The 17,349-nt window shown below is 39.5% G+C and overlaps 1 protein-coding gene across 3 annotated transcripts in view; it reads right to left on the bottom strand.

Annotated features, from left to right (window-relative positions):
* Srgap1 (SLIT-ROBO Rho GTPase activating protein 1) overlaps positions 1 to 17,349 on the bottom strand; it is a 279,038-nt gene that overhangs the window by 238,512 nt on the left and 23,177 nt on the right. The window lies entirely within an intron of this gene.

Genomic DNA, 17,349 nt, shown 5'->3' with positions numbered 1-17,349 from the left:
TAACATAATTTCTGGATGAAATTTTTTTCTGTAAGTCTCATAGCTAAAGTATACTTTTTTCCCAAAGGGGGGTGGGGCATGAATTTGCCTCCTTTGCCAATATTTTTCTTTTCTGAATATACAAACATGTTCCGATTTTTAACCACCCATCAACAATTTGAATCAGTTCAACAAGGACTACCTCCACGGGGGTTCTGCCTGAAGAGATGGACCAGGTACTAGGAATAAGTAATCCCCACCCAGCTTTAAATCAATAGGCCCTGAGTCCAGAGAACATGGGCCAGACACAGAAGGGTCCAGAGAAGGGAATGATCAGCTTTGATAATGGTCACGAATAACTTCCAAGAGAAAGTAGTGAATTAATGACCAGCAGTGTGGAAAAATGAGAAAGGAGAGTAGGGAGTCCAGGTGGTAGGTCTATGGCATGTAGAATGGCTATGTGGCAGCCCAGCAAGCAAAAAACCTGGAGGGACAGGCAGTGACAGGAACAGGCCACAGCTATTAGCAGTGGGGAGTTTCCTCTGGTAACAATTCAGGTGTGCCAGTGGAGGCCGCCAGACTTGTCAGTGAGGGTGTCTATGAAGGGCATCAAAGGCCTCCAGGAGAGAGGAGGAGTAAACCAGAACAACATGTGAGAGTCTCAAGGAGCCAGAGAGAGTGTGGTCCAGGCAGGTGGCCTGACCCTGCAGAGGAAGGGCTTCCATCCCCCAAACGAAAAGGTATCTGGAATCAGCTATTTGGAACCAGGCAAGACATACACAACGTGTTTTGTCCTTGTGGGGCCAAGGGTTAGTGGACAAGGAGGAGGAAACCAAGTTTTGAAGGAGGAATCTGTGAATAGAATTCAAAAGGCTGGTGCATTTAACATTCAATGCAACCAGTGGAAGATGACAGAAGGGCACACAGCAGAGAGCAACGTGGGGCAGAGGCTGCCTCTTGGGACCCACCGTCACCCAGGTGAACAGCTGCTGTTTTGCAGGGACGGGCCTGCGCAGCCTGTGGAGGAGCTCCCCTGGGGCCACTCAGACCTGCTCCCCTGGAAGGCTCTATCATCCTGGCTGCAGCTGGCCACCGTGTGTGTGTGTGTGTGTGTGTGTGTGTGTGTGTGTGTGTGTGGCGGGGGGGGGGGTGGTGGTGAGTAGAGGCCACACCTTCAGCTTAACCACACACTGCTCACACCATGTACCCCCTAAATAGCTTCAACTTCAATGGTCAGCCACTTTTCTGACTTCCCACAATCAAACACACACACACACACACACACACAAAAAAAAAAAACCCACTGCAACCTTATAAATTATCAGGGATTTTATTTTTCTACTGGGGAACCCAAATTCAAACCTCTGCTAGTGGCTATGGCAGCTGGTGGCAAGAAGGGGAAGCACACACCTTGAAGAGAAATGTCCATTCACACCTTTCACTCACCCATACCTTCCCTTCTACTCACCTTCCCTGCCCTTTGGCCTCTGGGCTTTTGAAAGTTTAAGCATGGCTCAAGCAAGTATAAGCATGGTTCTTCAAAACAAACCATTTGCTCTTTTATGGTAAAATCAGAATTGATTTCTTGGGGTTGGGAGAGGGGTAATCTAAGATTAACACTGAGTTATTTGTCCCTGTCTCTGGGCCAGGAAGCAGGGGATGGAGTACACCAGAGTACCTGAAAAGTTGAGAAATGTAGCAGAAGCTGCAGTCATTTATAAAAGAAATGAAGGGGAGAGAAACTACGGGCCAATTAGGAAGACGTCCCATCAAGGGAATCAGAGAAAGCCACTGAATGATCGGCCCATCATAAATAATCACCAACCACTAGATATTCTTACATCCTTAATTTCAGTTACCTGTAGCTAAGAATAGTAGTATTTACTCTATCTGTTCATATGGCCACTATATGCCAGGCACAAGTCAGATGCCTGACTGAACTGGCTAAAATTACTTGATTCAACTCAGACAGGATATGCACTGTATCTTGCTTGTCTTTACAGAGAAAATCCAGGCTGTGTTCTTCCCTACCCTATCCACTTGTGGCCAATTAATGAGGATTTTTTTTTTTTTTCAGTCCTCTAAGGCCATTGATATTCTCTCTGAAGCATAGGCTCTCCTGAATTGCATTCCATTGTTTCTACACAGTAGATGTCTCCAAAGTTGTATGGCATTATAGTTTCTAACAGTAGCGGCAGCTTCTCCTGTGACTTATGACCTAGACTAGGGAACTTACACAAGATACGCAGCTTGCCAATCTACTGGAGTCATGAGGCAGGACAGGGGAGCAGGAACCAGGGCCACTGCCTCTTCTCTCCACCTCCCAGAAGAATTCTGGCAGGAGTTAAAAGCTCTCCTGCAGGGACTATGCTAAGTCAGCAGGGCATTACGTGTGAGTCTCCAGGGACAGCAAACGTGGCCTTGTCCCTCTAGCACTCACTCACACATTCTTTCCTTCCATAACCATGTGTGGGGCCTTGAACACCCACTCTGTGCCGGGCCCTGCCCTGGTCACTTGGACCACTGGGGTGAGGAGGCGCAGGATGTGAGTATACACAGAGGGAAGGGCTCTCCAGGCAGAGGGAGCAGAGATGGGATGAGGCCTCAAGGGGCACAGAAAGCAAAGTTAAGGAAAAGAAGGAGATGTGGGTAGGGCCAGGGGTATAAGCTCTTTTGGGACCAGGCCTGCACCCCATGGATCCTCCCCTTTTAAACTCCATCCTGGCTGCCAGGTGCAAGGATGGTCTGGAGCAGATCCTTGCCTAGTGTTTCCATGGTATGGTGTGATACAGCTGCTGTGAAGATTGCAAGGGCCCTTTTGGCAGCTTGGAGTATTATGGGGTATTATGCTGTCCTGCCACAAGCTGTACTTCTGGCCAATCTGTGAGACACTACATTGCTCTATGGCAGAATTACGTAATAATGTGGGCCCAAGTCTTGGCCTCTCTGAACGGAAGGTGGTGGGTTATGCTGGGATATGTTAACAATTCCCTAGTTTTAGGCAGAATTTTTCTGTTGATGAAAAAAATAAAAGCCTTTCTATATAGAAAGACAAGAAACATGACCTTAAGAGTTCGCCACTACTTCTAGGAAAACATAAAGCACTTCTTGTCAAGTTTTACCCTGTGACTCTATATAAAGATATGAAAAATTGTAGTCTATATGTGTAATAAGAATTGTAATGCATTCCACTGTTGTGTATTTAAAAAAAAATAAAATCAATTAAAAAAAAGTTTTACCCTATGATGGAAGAATATGAAAATCCAGAATACCCAGGGACTTGGAGATGTGCAGTTCTGTGATCTGGTCCACATCGTGCTTTAAACAAACCAGTGTGGGAAAGAAAAACTGCCACGTTCAGATTAAGATACTTGATGTCTGATACTGAAGGAAAGAGCTAATCTCCACAAGCAGAATCTAAATCCAGAAAGTCACAAGTGGGGCTGGGAGTGCAGCTCAGTGGTAGAGTACATGCCTCATGGGCACGTGGCCCTGGGTTGGACCCCCAGTCCCAACAAAGACGAAGAGAAGAAATTCTTTAAGACACACATGGTAAAAGCTACAAAAACTCAACACTGTTAATTTAATGGCAACAGAAAAAAACACCTCAGGATCTCTACAGAGAACTCTAGAGACTCTGAAATGCCAGCTGAAGATCTGGAGGGACGGGTGGGGAAAGCTGAACCTGGGTGCTCCCTTTGGACAACAGGACATGTGTGATCATTTGGAAACTGAGAAATGGAGACTGTGCTGATGATCAGGCAAGAGAAGCCAGGAGGAAACCCACTGAGCCTGCACAGTTCGGTGCACACTGCAACACCCAGAACAGAGAGAAAAAGCAATTCCATAGAACATCTCTAAAGAAACCACCAAAGCTGACCTGATGGGTCATCTTACAAGTCTTCAGACTAAGCAAGCCTCGACTGAAAGCAGTTCAAAATCTTTAGGAGGGGAAATGAAGTGATAGAACTTTGTTAGAAGAAGCTGAGTCTCTCAGGATATGACCTGTCAAGGCAGAGTAGGACTCAGAGCAAGAAGAGGACAGTTCTGAAGCAAATGACAAGATGCGATGAGGACAATATGCTGGAAACCTGAAAAAGCAATTCAAACACCTTGAAGAACATCTAAGGTTCTTCTTGGGGAGATCCATTTCTCTGTCTCAAAGTCGATTTTGTTCCTTGAATTAAAAGCTTGTAAGTACTGGGAAGAACTGTGGGAAACTGGAAAAAAAAACCTCCTCATCTCAAGACATGAGGCGGCAGAGTTGAGATGACTCAGACAGCAATTAAACTAGAGCTTCTAGAAGTTGATCCTTAGGCACTTGATGATCTAGGTGGCACAAGGGACAGGAAACATTTGCTCCCAGTTTCTGAACAACGGGTGCTATTTCTTCTGAGATAGATGCTCTTCCCCTCAGGCTCTCTTCTTGGTCACCAAATTTTTTTCTTCTTCCTCCTTTGCCAAATCCAGTGTTTCTGGTGAGTCTAAATGAAGATTTTTATGGTAAGAGGGTTTCTTTCCTCTTTCTCCCTCTCCTTCAGAAAGCACGGGTAAACACCATCCATCAGCACCACTACCTCCTAACTCTGCCGTGAGCTAGCTCTCTATCACAGGTTCTTGTCCTCATCCTCCCCCATGGGCTGGGGTTTCCCTGGATATTTGTGCAGAAAGTGGAAGTGAGGTACTTCTTGGACTCCCTGAGGCGCCACATAATCCCAGTGGTTGAAATCCTTAAGGCAGAGCCTTCAGTCATTGAGCTTCCCACTCTTTCTTCTAAAGTATTTTTTTAATTATTTCTATTAAAAAAAAAAAAAAAAAAAAAAAAAAAAAAAACAACTTCCTGTAGACTGAGAATGGAGCTCAGTGTTAGAGCACCTAGTTAGCATGTGCCAAGCCCTGGGTTCAATGCCCAGCACCCAAAATAAATAAATATTTTTTTTCTTAAATTACAGAGTTAGCACATTTAAAAGGATGAGCCCTAAATGATATATTATCCCTGAGCATTTGAGGTACAATGGCATTTGAAACAGCAAAATGCTACCTTCTGCCAATGGCTCTATGTGGTACAGAAACAGAAGAAAGTTGAAAGTTCTGTATTGTCTCTGAAAGATTTTGTTGATTTTTAAAAATCTAATTGATGGTACGCACACCTATAATCCCAGCTACTGGAAAGCTGAAGCAGGAGGATTACAGGTTTGAGGCCAACATGGTCAACTTTGAGATGCTGAATCCAAAAAACGAAGAAAACCAAAAAGAATTCCTACTCAAATTAATGAATCAAAAACAACAAGGACTGTCAGCTATAACATATACAAATCTCAGGGACTAATTCTCTCCTTGTTTTGTACACCTTCTGAAGGGTTCTCTTTAAAGGAAGTGTCACAGCGGAGGTACACCTGTTGAATACGGAGCAAGTCCTGTGTAGACTGACAGTGTGAAGACAGATGCTAGTACTAGAGGCATCTTTACATGTTCAACTGATTTACATATGCAAAATGTCATCAACTTTTACTCAGAATATTTATTTTTTTAAAAAAACTTTCAATTTAGGAAGACATTTGGCCATAAGAACAGGAACATTTGCTATGTGTCACAATCAATCATATGGGACTCTTCCAAAAAATAAAAGACAGGTTTTCTTCTCATTTTCTGGTGAAAAGACTTACCTTGGTAAATGACTGTAGATATTGTAAAAATGTGTTCAGTTTTAGGAGCCGCTCTGGGGTGGCCTGGACGGACAAAGGGCAGGCCTACCTGCAACCCAGGCACAGTCTCATCATGTAATAAACTGCCGGGTTCAACCACAGTGGCCACGTGTACGGCAGCATGTTTCATTCTGCTTCCAAAGTGTCACGAACGAAAATGAAGACATTCAGGGTTAAAGGAGAAAGGTTCCTGTTGCCTGACCCTAGATGGTAATAATGAGGCAGGAAGGTGGGCTTGCCTGGCCTGAGTCAGACGTGAGCTCGGCAGGGGCAGGCTCTCACCCGCAACTGCAATGACACAATGAACCAGATCTGCTGGGTCCAGGATGGAAACTGGATACATCCACACTCACTTCGGAAGCCAGCCTTGATCTCTGGGGATTCCCTTAAGCAAACACAAAAGAAGTTTGTGCTGCTGACTTCTCACTGGCCTTGAAAAGATGCTTTATAAAATACCTACAAGGAGTCACAGATTGAGAGTTTCAAGAGAATTTTTGGTGTTCCTGTGCAGATAATACAGGTTCTGGGTCAAAATTAATATTTGGGGGCACCTAAAGATCCTGGGTAGGACCTGTTTGTTCTTAACCATCTAGGAAGCTAGTGTATATAAAGCAGCTACTTGATTTTAACCAAGATTTTGTAAGTCAAGTCAATAAATTTGCTATTTATAATAAATGATATTCTTAGATTCAGTGATTTTTAATGTCTACCATTTTGAACAATTAGAGTAAATAACATGTTTGTTTTTTAAAAGTTTTTATTTAACTGGGCATGGTGGGGCTCACTCATAGTCTCTGTGGCTCAGGAGGCTGAAGCAGGAGGATTTCGAGTTCAAAGCCAGGCTCAGTAACTTAGTGAGGTCCTAAGGAATTTAGTGAGACCCTGTCTCAAAATTTAAAAAAATAAAAATAAAAAGGACCAGAGATGTGGCTCAGTGGTTAAGTACCCCGGGTTCATTTCCTGGCTAGGGAAAAAAAAAAATCTATCTATCTATCTATATGTATATATACACAGACATACACACACACACACACACACACACACACACACATACATATATATATGAAATTTTTAAAGATCTCACAGAAAGACTATAAATACTGGGAAGTGCAGAGGAAAAGTAGTCGCAACACTAAAATATAGCTATTACTTATCTATTCGTGGTAAAATGCATCTATTTATTTAACTACACAACTCTATTTTAATTTTTTTCATTTGTTTTCTATACTGGTAGTTTTCATGATTTTTCTAATATTATATCCCATTGAATTTTATATGGTTTGCTTATTATTTTATTAGAGTTAAGTAAGCTTTAAATCACCTCTCATTTGTGAATGTTGAAAAATTAACTATTATTTCAAGAGTAATCTCCAGAAGAATAAGCTACTATATAAAATGTTAAGAAAGGCAGAAATGTTAAATTAGAACTATGCACAGAGTTTTCAAATATAACTGCTATTAGTACTTTAAAAGGCATTGTTTATTCCCCAAAGTATTAATATACTGACCAAGAACCTACGTGTATCAAGTCAAGTGATAATAAAGAGCACTAAAGAAATGCTGGTCCCTCAAGTGTTTTATGTGAAATATCACATTTAGTCTGCATAATAACTCATATTGTGGTACTACTGTTACTACCATTTTGCAGAGGAGAAAAGTGAGGCTCAAAGAGGGTAAGTAATCTGAACAAGGTCATAGAGCTGGGATAGGAATCCAGATACACTGACCCAAAGCTAGCATTTAGTCAATATACTTTACTGGTCCCCCAAACAAAACATAACCAACAACCTAATCCATGAATATAGACTATCAATTTATATTTAGTAAGATCTTTTTTCCTTGTAAATGATTGCTATTATGCAGATGAAATTGTGATATACTTTTCTATCCCCATCATATGGTGATATTATTCTGTATATGTCTATCATAAAATATCCATAAATGGTTTATTATATAATGCATCAGTGATCTATAATTTCCCATGCAAACATTTTCACATATTCCAGCCCAGTCATATGTTCACACCCCATTGTGTCTACTCCAGAAAACTACTATCTATAATCTCAAGGGCTCAGTGCCATTGAATTTCAACTAAGGTAAGGTGTGGCCTTGATAGTTTCCAGAAAGTCAATGTGACAGCTTTGAAGGTGGTAGCACCATTGTTGGCTGCTTTCCTACAACACTATTATACAATCAGCAACCAAAAAAAAAAGAGGGATGAGAAGAACAGTTGATGTCCCAAAATACATTGTACATGTTTATGGGCATTTAAAAAAGTGTTGACAGCAATGTGTTCCTCTGGAGCAACTCCCCCATCCCTCCCCCCAACCCCATGCCCAATCTGGTTATATTTTTGAGAGGGACCCTCACAAAGTGAAGAGTATGCAGATAAAGAATGGCAGGCTGGTGAGAGGTCTGGAAAGCATCACTCACTCATTCATCCATACATCAATACATTTTCAAGGTGCACATAGGTTATACCAGTAACCAGGGAGCCAAAAAGAAAATAAAACAGTCCCTATATTTGCAAAGCCATAGTTTCATGGAGGAGTCAGAGAAAACAATGGCAACAACATTCATGGTTTAACAAGTAGTTGGAGGTGCTACGAGAACAACAAAGATAGAGAGGACCCTGAGGACCCAAAAGTCCTATAGCTCCAACTATGAGATCTGGGCCCTCGGGTCAGTGGCAGAACCACGGGAACTCCCTGTGGATGGGGATACTTCAACTGAGGGCGAGGTTGGGGTGGAACAAACCACTGAGGCCTATTCCCCTACAAAAGTCTCCAGTTACTTCAAACCAAACAATATGGAACTACGGGGAGCACTGGGCATGGACTTGGGTAGGTAAGTAACACAGTTGTTAATGCTTTTAAAGATAGAACAGGGGCTGGGGTTGTAGCCCAGTGGTCGAGCGCTTGTCTAGCATATATGAGGCACTGGGTTTGATCCTCAGCATCACATTTAATAAATAAATAAATAAATAAATAAATAAATATATTTTGTGTTCATGCAACTAAAAAAATATTAAAAAAAAAATAAAGATGGGACAAACTCATTTCTTAAGTGATTAATCCCATCAAAGAGTGACTGAAATGGGTATATGAAGTGAAGTTCCACATTCCCTTAGCCAAGTGCTCCTAAATGTATGGTTGGCAGACCAATACCAGTGAGTCCTGGATTTTAAATGCATGGATTCATTCAAACTTCACAGTAACCCAACAAGGTAAGCATTATTACTATTTTACCAATGAGAAAACTGAGCCCTATAAAAGCCACATCACAACCTAATGACTCTGCAGCTAGGAGATGGGCGAGTATGATGTGAAACTACTGAAGTGCAAAGCCAGGTTTAGACACTGTCCATTACAGTTCAAAATCTATTTAATTACAAATGAAAAGGTATAATGGCCTTATCACCCCCTACTCTGTTCCTAGAGGTGAAGAGAGGAACCAAATAATGCCCAATTACGACTTTGGGGCAAAAATTTATTTCTGATTTTAAAAAGGAGAAGCCAACATACTCTCAATTATCTGCATTTGGGGTCAGCAAGCTATGGTAGCTTTCTGTAAACACAGTTTCACTAGAACACTGCTAATCCAGTTTTTTACATACTGTGTAGGAGACTGGTCTTGGCTGCAGTGGTAAAGTAGTTGTGGCAGACACTGTGTAGCCCACAAAGCCTAAAATATTTACTCCCTGAACCTCACAAAAAAAGTTCACTGACGCCTGCTCTATACTAATAAGGCAGTAACAGCACTGATCCATAAACAAATGCCTTAGTCTCAGTTTAGGCAATAGGATCAAGCGTCTGATAGAGCAAAGCTTCTCTAATGTTGTAATCAGATAGACAAAGAATCTGACTTGCATTCTTGGTATCTTTTCCCTGGTCAACTTTTTGAAGTAAGTTACTGACTGGGTTAATCCTCCCAAATGCAGATGGTGGAAAGGCAAAGGGTTTTAAGTATCCCTAACATCAATTATGTAATAATGTATACAAATTTTCATTGACTCCAAGGAACAACAGTCTTGGCACTGTGGAGGTCCAAGTATTTGTGAAGATTTCAGGGAACTATCCCAACACCCCACTAAGGTGAGGCTACTGAGGCACTGTGAGACTTATTAGCCTAATAGAACAGTGGTTTCTAGCTCAGTGGTGCTGGATTTAGGATCTGGCCTTAACACTGACCCTGAAGCTCACCCTCCTAATCACCCTTCAGTGGTCACCAGCAGACATCACCACAAATCTAAATTAATGCCCAAGATAGAATATTTAAAAGTATACCCAAATTCAATTAAATTGCTAATATTTTAGATAATCAAAATGAAATAAACAGGTAGGTATAACATTACTATAACTTTGGAAACAATGTCTCATCCTCCCAATAATTTTATTTACTTGAAAAAGTCTCCATTTCCACTTTAACAAAAGACAGGGGAAAAAATGACTGAGATACATCTTAATTATAGGTTTTCGGGGTTCTAATATGGACTGTATTTTCCTATTATATTTTCCAGAAAAACAAGCACATTTAAATCCTTCCAAAGGGAACAAAATGCCTTTAGTAGACTTATATTGGCAAAGAAGTAGGAATGCAGAGTCAAATTTTCCCAAAACAAATACACACACAAAATAAGTATAAATTACAAAACTCAAGGCATTCCCATCTATTATTTTCATTTTCAACAAAACTATGTCTGTCCAATTCCAAAGTCCGATTCAATTCGTTTAAAAAAAAAAAGGATAATTAATAATGTCTAAGCAGATAAGAATACAGTTAACCAAAATGATATAAACTATACTGAAAAAAGTTAAATTTCACTTGGTCCTAAAAGTTAAAAAGGGTCTTGCTGGTGATCTATATTTGCCTATACAATTAATTATCTAAATCACATTGGTCTTTGAAGTCAATTTTTGCATACACTATTCTGTTTGTCACAGTATTTTACTTGGAAAAGATGCTTGTTCTACAGGATATAAAATACTGCTAAGTGATAGAAACATCTTGAATTTTGTAGTATTTAAACATAATTCTTCTCCATCAAAGGGTTGCATGCTTTTTGGAATTTGAGTTCCATAAACACTGTAATTTTACCGTTAAACATATTTGCAGGGTCATAAATATTCAAATTATGTAATAAAGATAGTACAAGCAGCTGATAAAATGCGATTAACATTCATTTACAGTAGCTTAGCAGGCTTTGCCAAATGCTACTTCCCATAACAGGCTACGAGGTTCTGATTGCATTAGCCTCCCAATTATACCTTTCTAGCCTATGATATTTCAACACCATTTCTGAGATTCCAAAAATCACCATCGAGTGGATACTAAAGTCTTTTGAAGTTCCCAAGATCTAGGTTTCATGATATTAACGTTTTCCCAAACGTGTTTTCTTCATTTGTGTTTCTAAATTTTTTGCATTTCCAAAAATGATAGTTACTTTCCATATCTATAATCTTCCCAGCTCAACTATAAAACTGAGGCCTCTGTTCAAGGGATCTTAAAACTTTTTTAGGTTGGTTTTATGTAAATAAACATTCACTTCTTTTTCAAAAGCATATTACTCTGGATTTTCTCTGGTACATTTAATACATTCTGGAAAGTTGTCTTAGATACAAGAAACATGATTATTATGTTTTAAACAGTAAACACTACTGTCAGCACATTACTTTCATTAAGGGAATTTTATCCTTGGGTTTTATAAACAGCAGCTGGTAATTCTTGCTGAGTTTCATTACTTTCTCATAGTGATCAGCAAGCCTTGGAGTAACTATGAAGAATTAACAAACCTTGTGTATTGCCGAGAGCTTTAAACTTGTGATCAACTATGGATTTAAATGTTGTCTTTCCACAGAACTTTCCACAGGATCTTTCTGTAACCACAAATACTCCCATGGTTCCACTCAAATACCCTCCAGTCTGTTAAAGAGTACATATCCTTGTTTAAAGTTCAAATCTGAAAGACTAGTCAAAAGGATGCCTGAAGCAGCTCTGTCATGATTTTATTGAGTTCTTCTTGATCTAAATTTTGAAAATTAGGCTGGTAATTTAGCTCAATGGTGCAGCACCTGCCTAGTCATGTGTAAAGCCCTGGTCCCAATCATCAGTACCACCAAAAAGAAAATAAGAATAAAAAATAAATAAAAATTTGAAAACTATAACATTTGAAAAAAATTTTAAAGACATCTCAGAGTCATTGTACATATAATATGCCAATAAACATATTTCTGGTTCAACAACACTCCACATACCACCATACAATTTCCTCACTTACATACATTTCAATACTGATAAACACACAAAAATTTTCACTGGGTAAGAGCTGATATTTTAACAGCTTTCTCATTGGTGTCCTTCCTGCTAAAAAACTGAAAACATAGGAAGTATTAGAAACCTAATCCCTGAGACCAACTAAATGTGGAATAAGCGCTTACTAGAAATACCATGCTCCATATTAGAGCTGGCAGGTACATGACAGATGTGACCACAGTCTATGGAGGACAGAGATTAAGCACATCGTTACAAAATAATTCCAGTTAAGGTGGTTTAACAAAAATATATTACATAGCTGGGCACAGAGGCACACACCCATAATCCCAGCTACTGGAGAAACTAAGGCAGGAAGATTGCAAGTTTAAGGCCAGCTTTGGCAACTTCGTGAGAGCCTGTAGCGCAATAAAATTTTGGAAAGGGGCTGGAGATTATCTCAGTGGTACAGCACTTGCCTATCATGCAAGAGGCCTTGCATTCAATCCCTAGCACAAAAAGAAGGAAAGGAAAAGAAGGAAGGAAGGAAGGAAGGAAGGAAGGAAGGAAGGAAGGAAGGAAGGAAGGAAGGAACTAATTAACTATGTATTCCTTCTTACAAAAATGATGACACTGACATTGCAGCAACTATAAAAGCACATATTTGAGAGTTTACTCTGGGGCCTGGTATCATTCTAATGTTTTATATGTACTCATTCATGGAATCATCAACGTAATACAAACTTGTTAGAGAAAATTTGAAAAAATATATGCAAACACAAAGAGTATATTATTTAATTGCTCACCCTATATTCTCAGAAATAATGATTGTAATATTTTGGTGTGTAAATAATGTTGTATGCACTATATATTTTTTTCCCCACTTAATGGGATATCCTGAAGAGATTTCTTGTCCTAAAATACTCGTTCAAAGTCATAGTTTTTAATAGTTCTGTAATATTTTCGTGCTTTTACATACCAAATTTGATTAAATTATTCTTGACTCTTGGGTATTCATGTGCCTTATAATCTTAATTTAAAAGAAAACTATGATGAGCCTTGTTATGTATGAATCCTTATCCTCTTTCCTGAGTATTTCCCTTATATAAACACTTTTTTTGGTTTTTTCGTGATGCTGGAGATGGAACCCAGGGCGTCACCCATCCTAAATATATGCTCTACCACTGAGCTACACCTCCAGCCTCTGCATACACTTCTAATTACACTCTAAAAATATTATATCGATTTATACCTTCACTCCTAGTGAGAAATTCTGTTTATTATACCACATCCTCAACTGCATCAACTATTATCTTTTTTAAAAAAAATCCAATTGAAAAGTAAGATCACATCTCTGTTGTTGCACTGGTTGACCAGTGCAACAAACATTTCTCAGCTATGGTGACATGTAATATATATCAGTAAAACTGGAATTCCCTAATGCCAGAAATCTGGACATTACCATTTTTTTCTCAGGTAAAATTCATGTTGAGGCCCAAAATGGTAGAAGAAAACGGAAAGATTGGTGATTTAGGATACAGAACATAATGACTTAGAAATAATGACAAAAAAGAAACAGAGAAAACATTTACCAGAGAACTGACCATAGCAAATATCACATACACAAGCGACTTCACCCTGGAGAGGAGAAAGACACAAAATACCTACTCTATCATCCCAAATGAGTCAGTACTGCTTTTGGAAAAATGCCAGATTCATAACCAGAGACCCTCATGCAGACTGTGCCTGGTCTTGAGTTCTTCCAAGTACAATGTCCTCAAGAGACAAGAATATTGTTTAAAAATGGATAGCTGATCTTACTAGGGAAAATTTTTAAAATATGAGATGGTAAAAGAAATGTGATACTGGGTTAAATTTGAAGGGATGATATGAAATACCATAAGATACAACACATACACACATGGATGTCTGTTTGTTGTTAGCTGAAGTAGTGACCAAGAGATTGGATTTCTGGACACTGACATGCATGTATACTCTAGCCTGAGTGAGTTTGGTCAGGACTCCTAGGACCTCCCTCATCACCAACATGTTAGGGGAACAATGAAATATGCATCCTTCAGAGGAAAAATCTTCAAGAAGTCCGAAGAACAATTACCATCAATAACAAAGCATTTGTCCTATTTTCTGTCTCTGTATAGAGAAAGGTATTCAAACAAAGCCAGGTGCAGTGGCACTTACCTATAATTCCTGCTACTCTGAAAGCTAAGACAGGAGGATTATAAGTTGGAGGCCAGCTTGGGCAAGTTAAGGGGATCCTGTCTCAAAATTAAAAATGAAAAGGGCTAGGCATGTAGCTCAGTGGTACAGTGCCCCTGAGTTCAATCCCCTGTACTTTAAAAAAAAAAAAAAAAAAAAAAAAATTTTTTAAAAGGAGTTAGAGAGAAAGAGAACATATAATTCTGTATATAATGAAGAAACTACTTCTTTTTTCTGAATTTATGTGTTCTACCTGGCATGTATTTTTCCTATCCAAAAGATACAGCAATAATCTATCAGGGATGTACCAATAAATCTGTACACACTAAATTTCAGCAGATAGAACAACATAACATTTCATTCAGTCAGGAGATAGCTCTTATTTCATTTTAAGTGTCAGGCTCTGTCTGTATTGTGTGCCAGATTTAGTGAAAAATTCTGACTGGATCCCAGTCCTCAGAAAGTTCACAGTTTGCAGACTAAATATACACTTAAATATTAGCAAGAATCAATCGACCTTCACTTCTATCAAGATGTAAAACTCCTTGATGAAAATGGTTCATTTTCTTTCCAGAGAGAACATAAAAATGAAGGCCAAGGACGGAACTGATCCCTCTGGCATGTCATTGGAGAATCCAAGAAGACTCTAAAACTGGCCTCCCTCCACTCAGGGTTTCTAAATTTATCCTGCACACTCATACCTGACTATACCACCTCAATGGCTCCCCACTGTCCACAAAGTCTAAACTACTTATGTGGACTCGCACAAGGCGCACATAAACCTAATTAATGGCTGTCATCTCACCAGTGATATCATTTCTGGGAAATTAAACATTTCTCAATTATTTTCTCATTTGTAAAATGGTGTTAACAATATCTCTCTCGTGCGTTTTTTGTGAGATTTAAACCACGTGTGCAAAATGCACTTACGCTGCCAGGCATATAATACACGCCCAATAGCTATTAACTAATTCTGGTATTACCTTTCTATTCTCATCTCAGCTCAAAGCATTAAACACTAAGCTAATGATTCCTAAAAAGGAGATGTATTAGAATCATTGGAGGAGCCTCCTCTTTACCTGGAATGCTCTTCCTGTCCTAGAGAACTCCTACTCATCCATCAAAGTTTAGCATAAATGTCTCTCCCATGAATCTACATCATACTCCCCCGAGCAGAACTAACTTCTGCCTCCACAATGCTCCCATATATTTAAGATACTTCTAACACACTACATAGCTCATCTTTATTTACTTCCCCATCTCTACAACTAGGACATGGGCCACAAAAAAGACATGGATTTTCCCCTAATTTTTCATCCAGCAAATGCTGCTTGAGCAACTTCTATAAACCAAATCTGGTGGCTTAATAAAAAACAAATTGCTACCCTTGAGCTGACTCCATTTGGTAAAGGAGGCACTCAATGGCTGTTTGTTGAACGAATGGATGAATTACAATATTTAACTCCAGCATGAAGCTAAAAAAAAAAAAAAAGTAGACTAGTAGCTTAGAACCAAGTTATCTTAACAATATAAGTAAGTCACATTATAAGCACATTTAACTTACTGGAATTTAACTGCAAGTCTATCTTTACTTGGAAGAGGATAAGGGAGGGAGGGAAAACTCTTATTTTTCTAAACATCCATTGTCTCTTGTTTTGCTTGGTTTTTGTTTTTGTTTTTTTGGTGCTGGGCATTGAACTCAAGGATGCTTTACCACTGAGTTACATCCCCAGTCCTTTTTTATTTTTTATTTTGAGACAAGGTCTTGCTACGTGGTGAAGGCTGGCCTCCAATTTGCAATCCTACTTTCTCAGTCTCCCAAGTCACTGGAATTACACGTGTGCATCACTGTTATCTGGCCCATCTTTCAACTGGACGTTGGCCCAATGTTCCACAGCCTATAAACAAAGAGATAAGTTAATTTCTGTCTTTTGAGCATTCATGATTGCAGTTCTTGGAGACCTGGGAATTTTCTTTTTCCTTTTTGAAATAGGGTCTTGCTAAATGGTCCAGGCTGGTCTTGTATTCCTGGGGCTCAAGCGATCTTCCTGCCTCAGTCTCCAGAGTAGCTGGGACTATAAGTGCTGCCACACCCAGGTGACTTGGAGATTTTCAAGGATATGAAATTTTCTCCTTATTGTCTGCCTTGAGATCCTAACCCTTGCATACATTGTAGTACCCCTGTAAATATTACTAAAGCAATTGCAAGAATTATCAGTGGTCCTAGGATGAAAAAAAAAAAAGTCAAATAAAAGCTTCCATCAAATATAATAAAATTTCTTGAGTTGCTGGTGGTGATGGTGGGAAACCAAAATCTTCTAGAGGAGGTCCATGGAGGAAGATTATCCTGCCTTCCTTCTCCTTAGTTCACATGTATATGCAGGTTTACGGGGAAACTGAAGCTTTATTCCTCAAGGGTTCTTCATGTTCCCACTTTAGTTTTCAACTTAGCCAGGTGTGATATGAAAAGGCTTTTTATAATGTGAAGATGTACCAAAATATAAAATGGAGGGAGAAAGGCAAAACAGGAGCCAGGGATGCATACATTTCCTATGATCTGAGTTTAAATTGCCATGATTGGACGTCCATTTAAAGGAATTGAGAGCAAGTGTAAGAAAGGTAAAGATTTCAGGGAAACTGGGAAGAAAATTAGCATCTAAATTGGCCAATTTGAAAAAATTACAAAATGACTTTGATTTTTATAGCATTGGTCCCCAGAGTGTGGTCCTTGACCTACAGGTTCAACATCACCCGGATATTGGTGAGAAATGCAAATTTGGGGGCTTGGGTGAGTCCCAGCAAGCTGCTTGAACAGTCTCCAGGTGATGCTGGTGCGTTTAAGTGATTCTACCTCAAGTCCTCACAGCATGCAAAGAGGAACGATAAAAAGTGAAGACTCAGGTAAAATAAAAAGAACAGGAGAAAGAGACACAACTTCCTTCCCCAGAAAGTCCAAACATGAGGGCTCTCTCCATTTGGAAACTAGCAAAGCCATTTGTTGAGAGTAAAAAAGGAGCTGAGACAGAGATTTTTATTATTCCCAGCATCAGGGCCCCAGATTTAGCAAGAGTATTCATTCCAGTTTAGGACTTTTTAAATACTTATCCCCCAACTGCTATTTCTTTCTTCTTTTTCTTTTTCTCTCCTCAGTGCTGGGGATGCAACCAAGGCTGGTTGCTAAGCATGCATTCTGCTCTAC

This window comes from Callospermophilus lateralis, chromosome 4 (genome assembly GCF_048772815.1).
Source record: "Callospermophilus lateralis isolate mCalLat2 chromosome 4, mCalLat2.hap1, whole genome shotgun sequence".
NCBI classification, from domain to species: Eukaryota; Metazoa; Chordata; class Mammalia; order Rodentia; family Sciuridae; genus Callospermophilus; species Callospermophilus lateralis.
The sequence above is the reverse complement of the archived record's forward strand: the minus strand, read 5'-3'. Positions and strand labels throughout refer to the sequence as shown.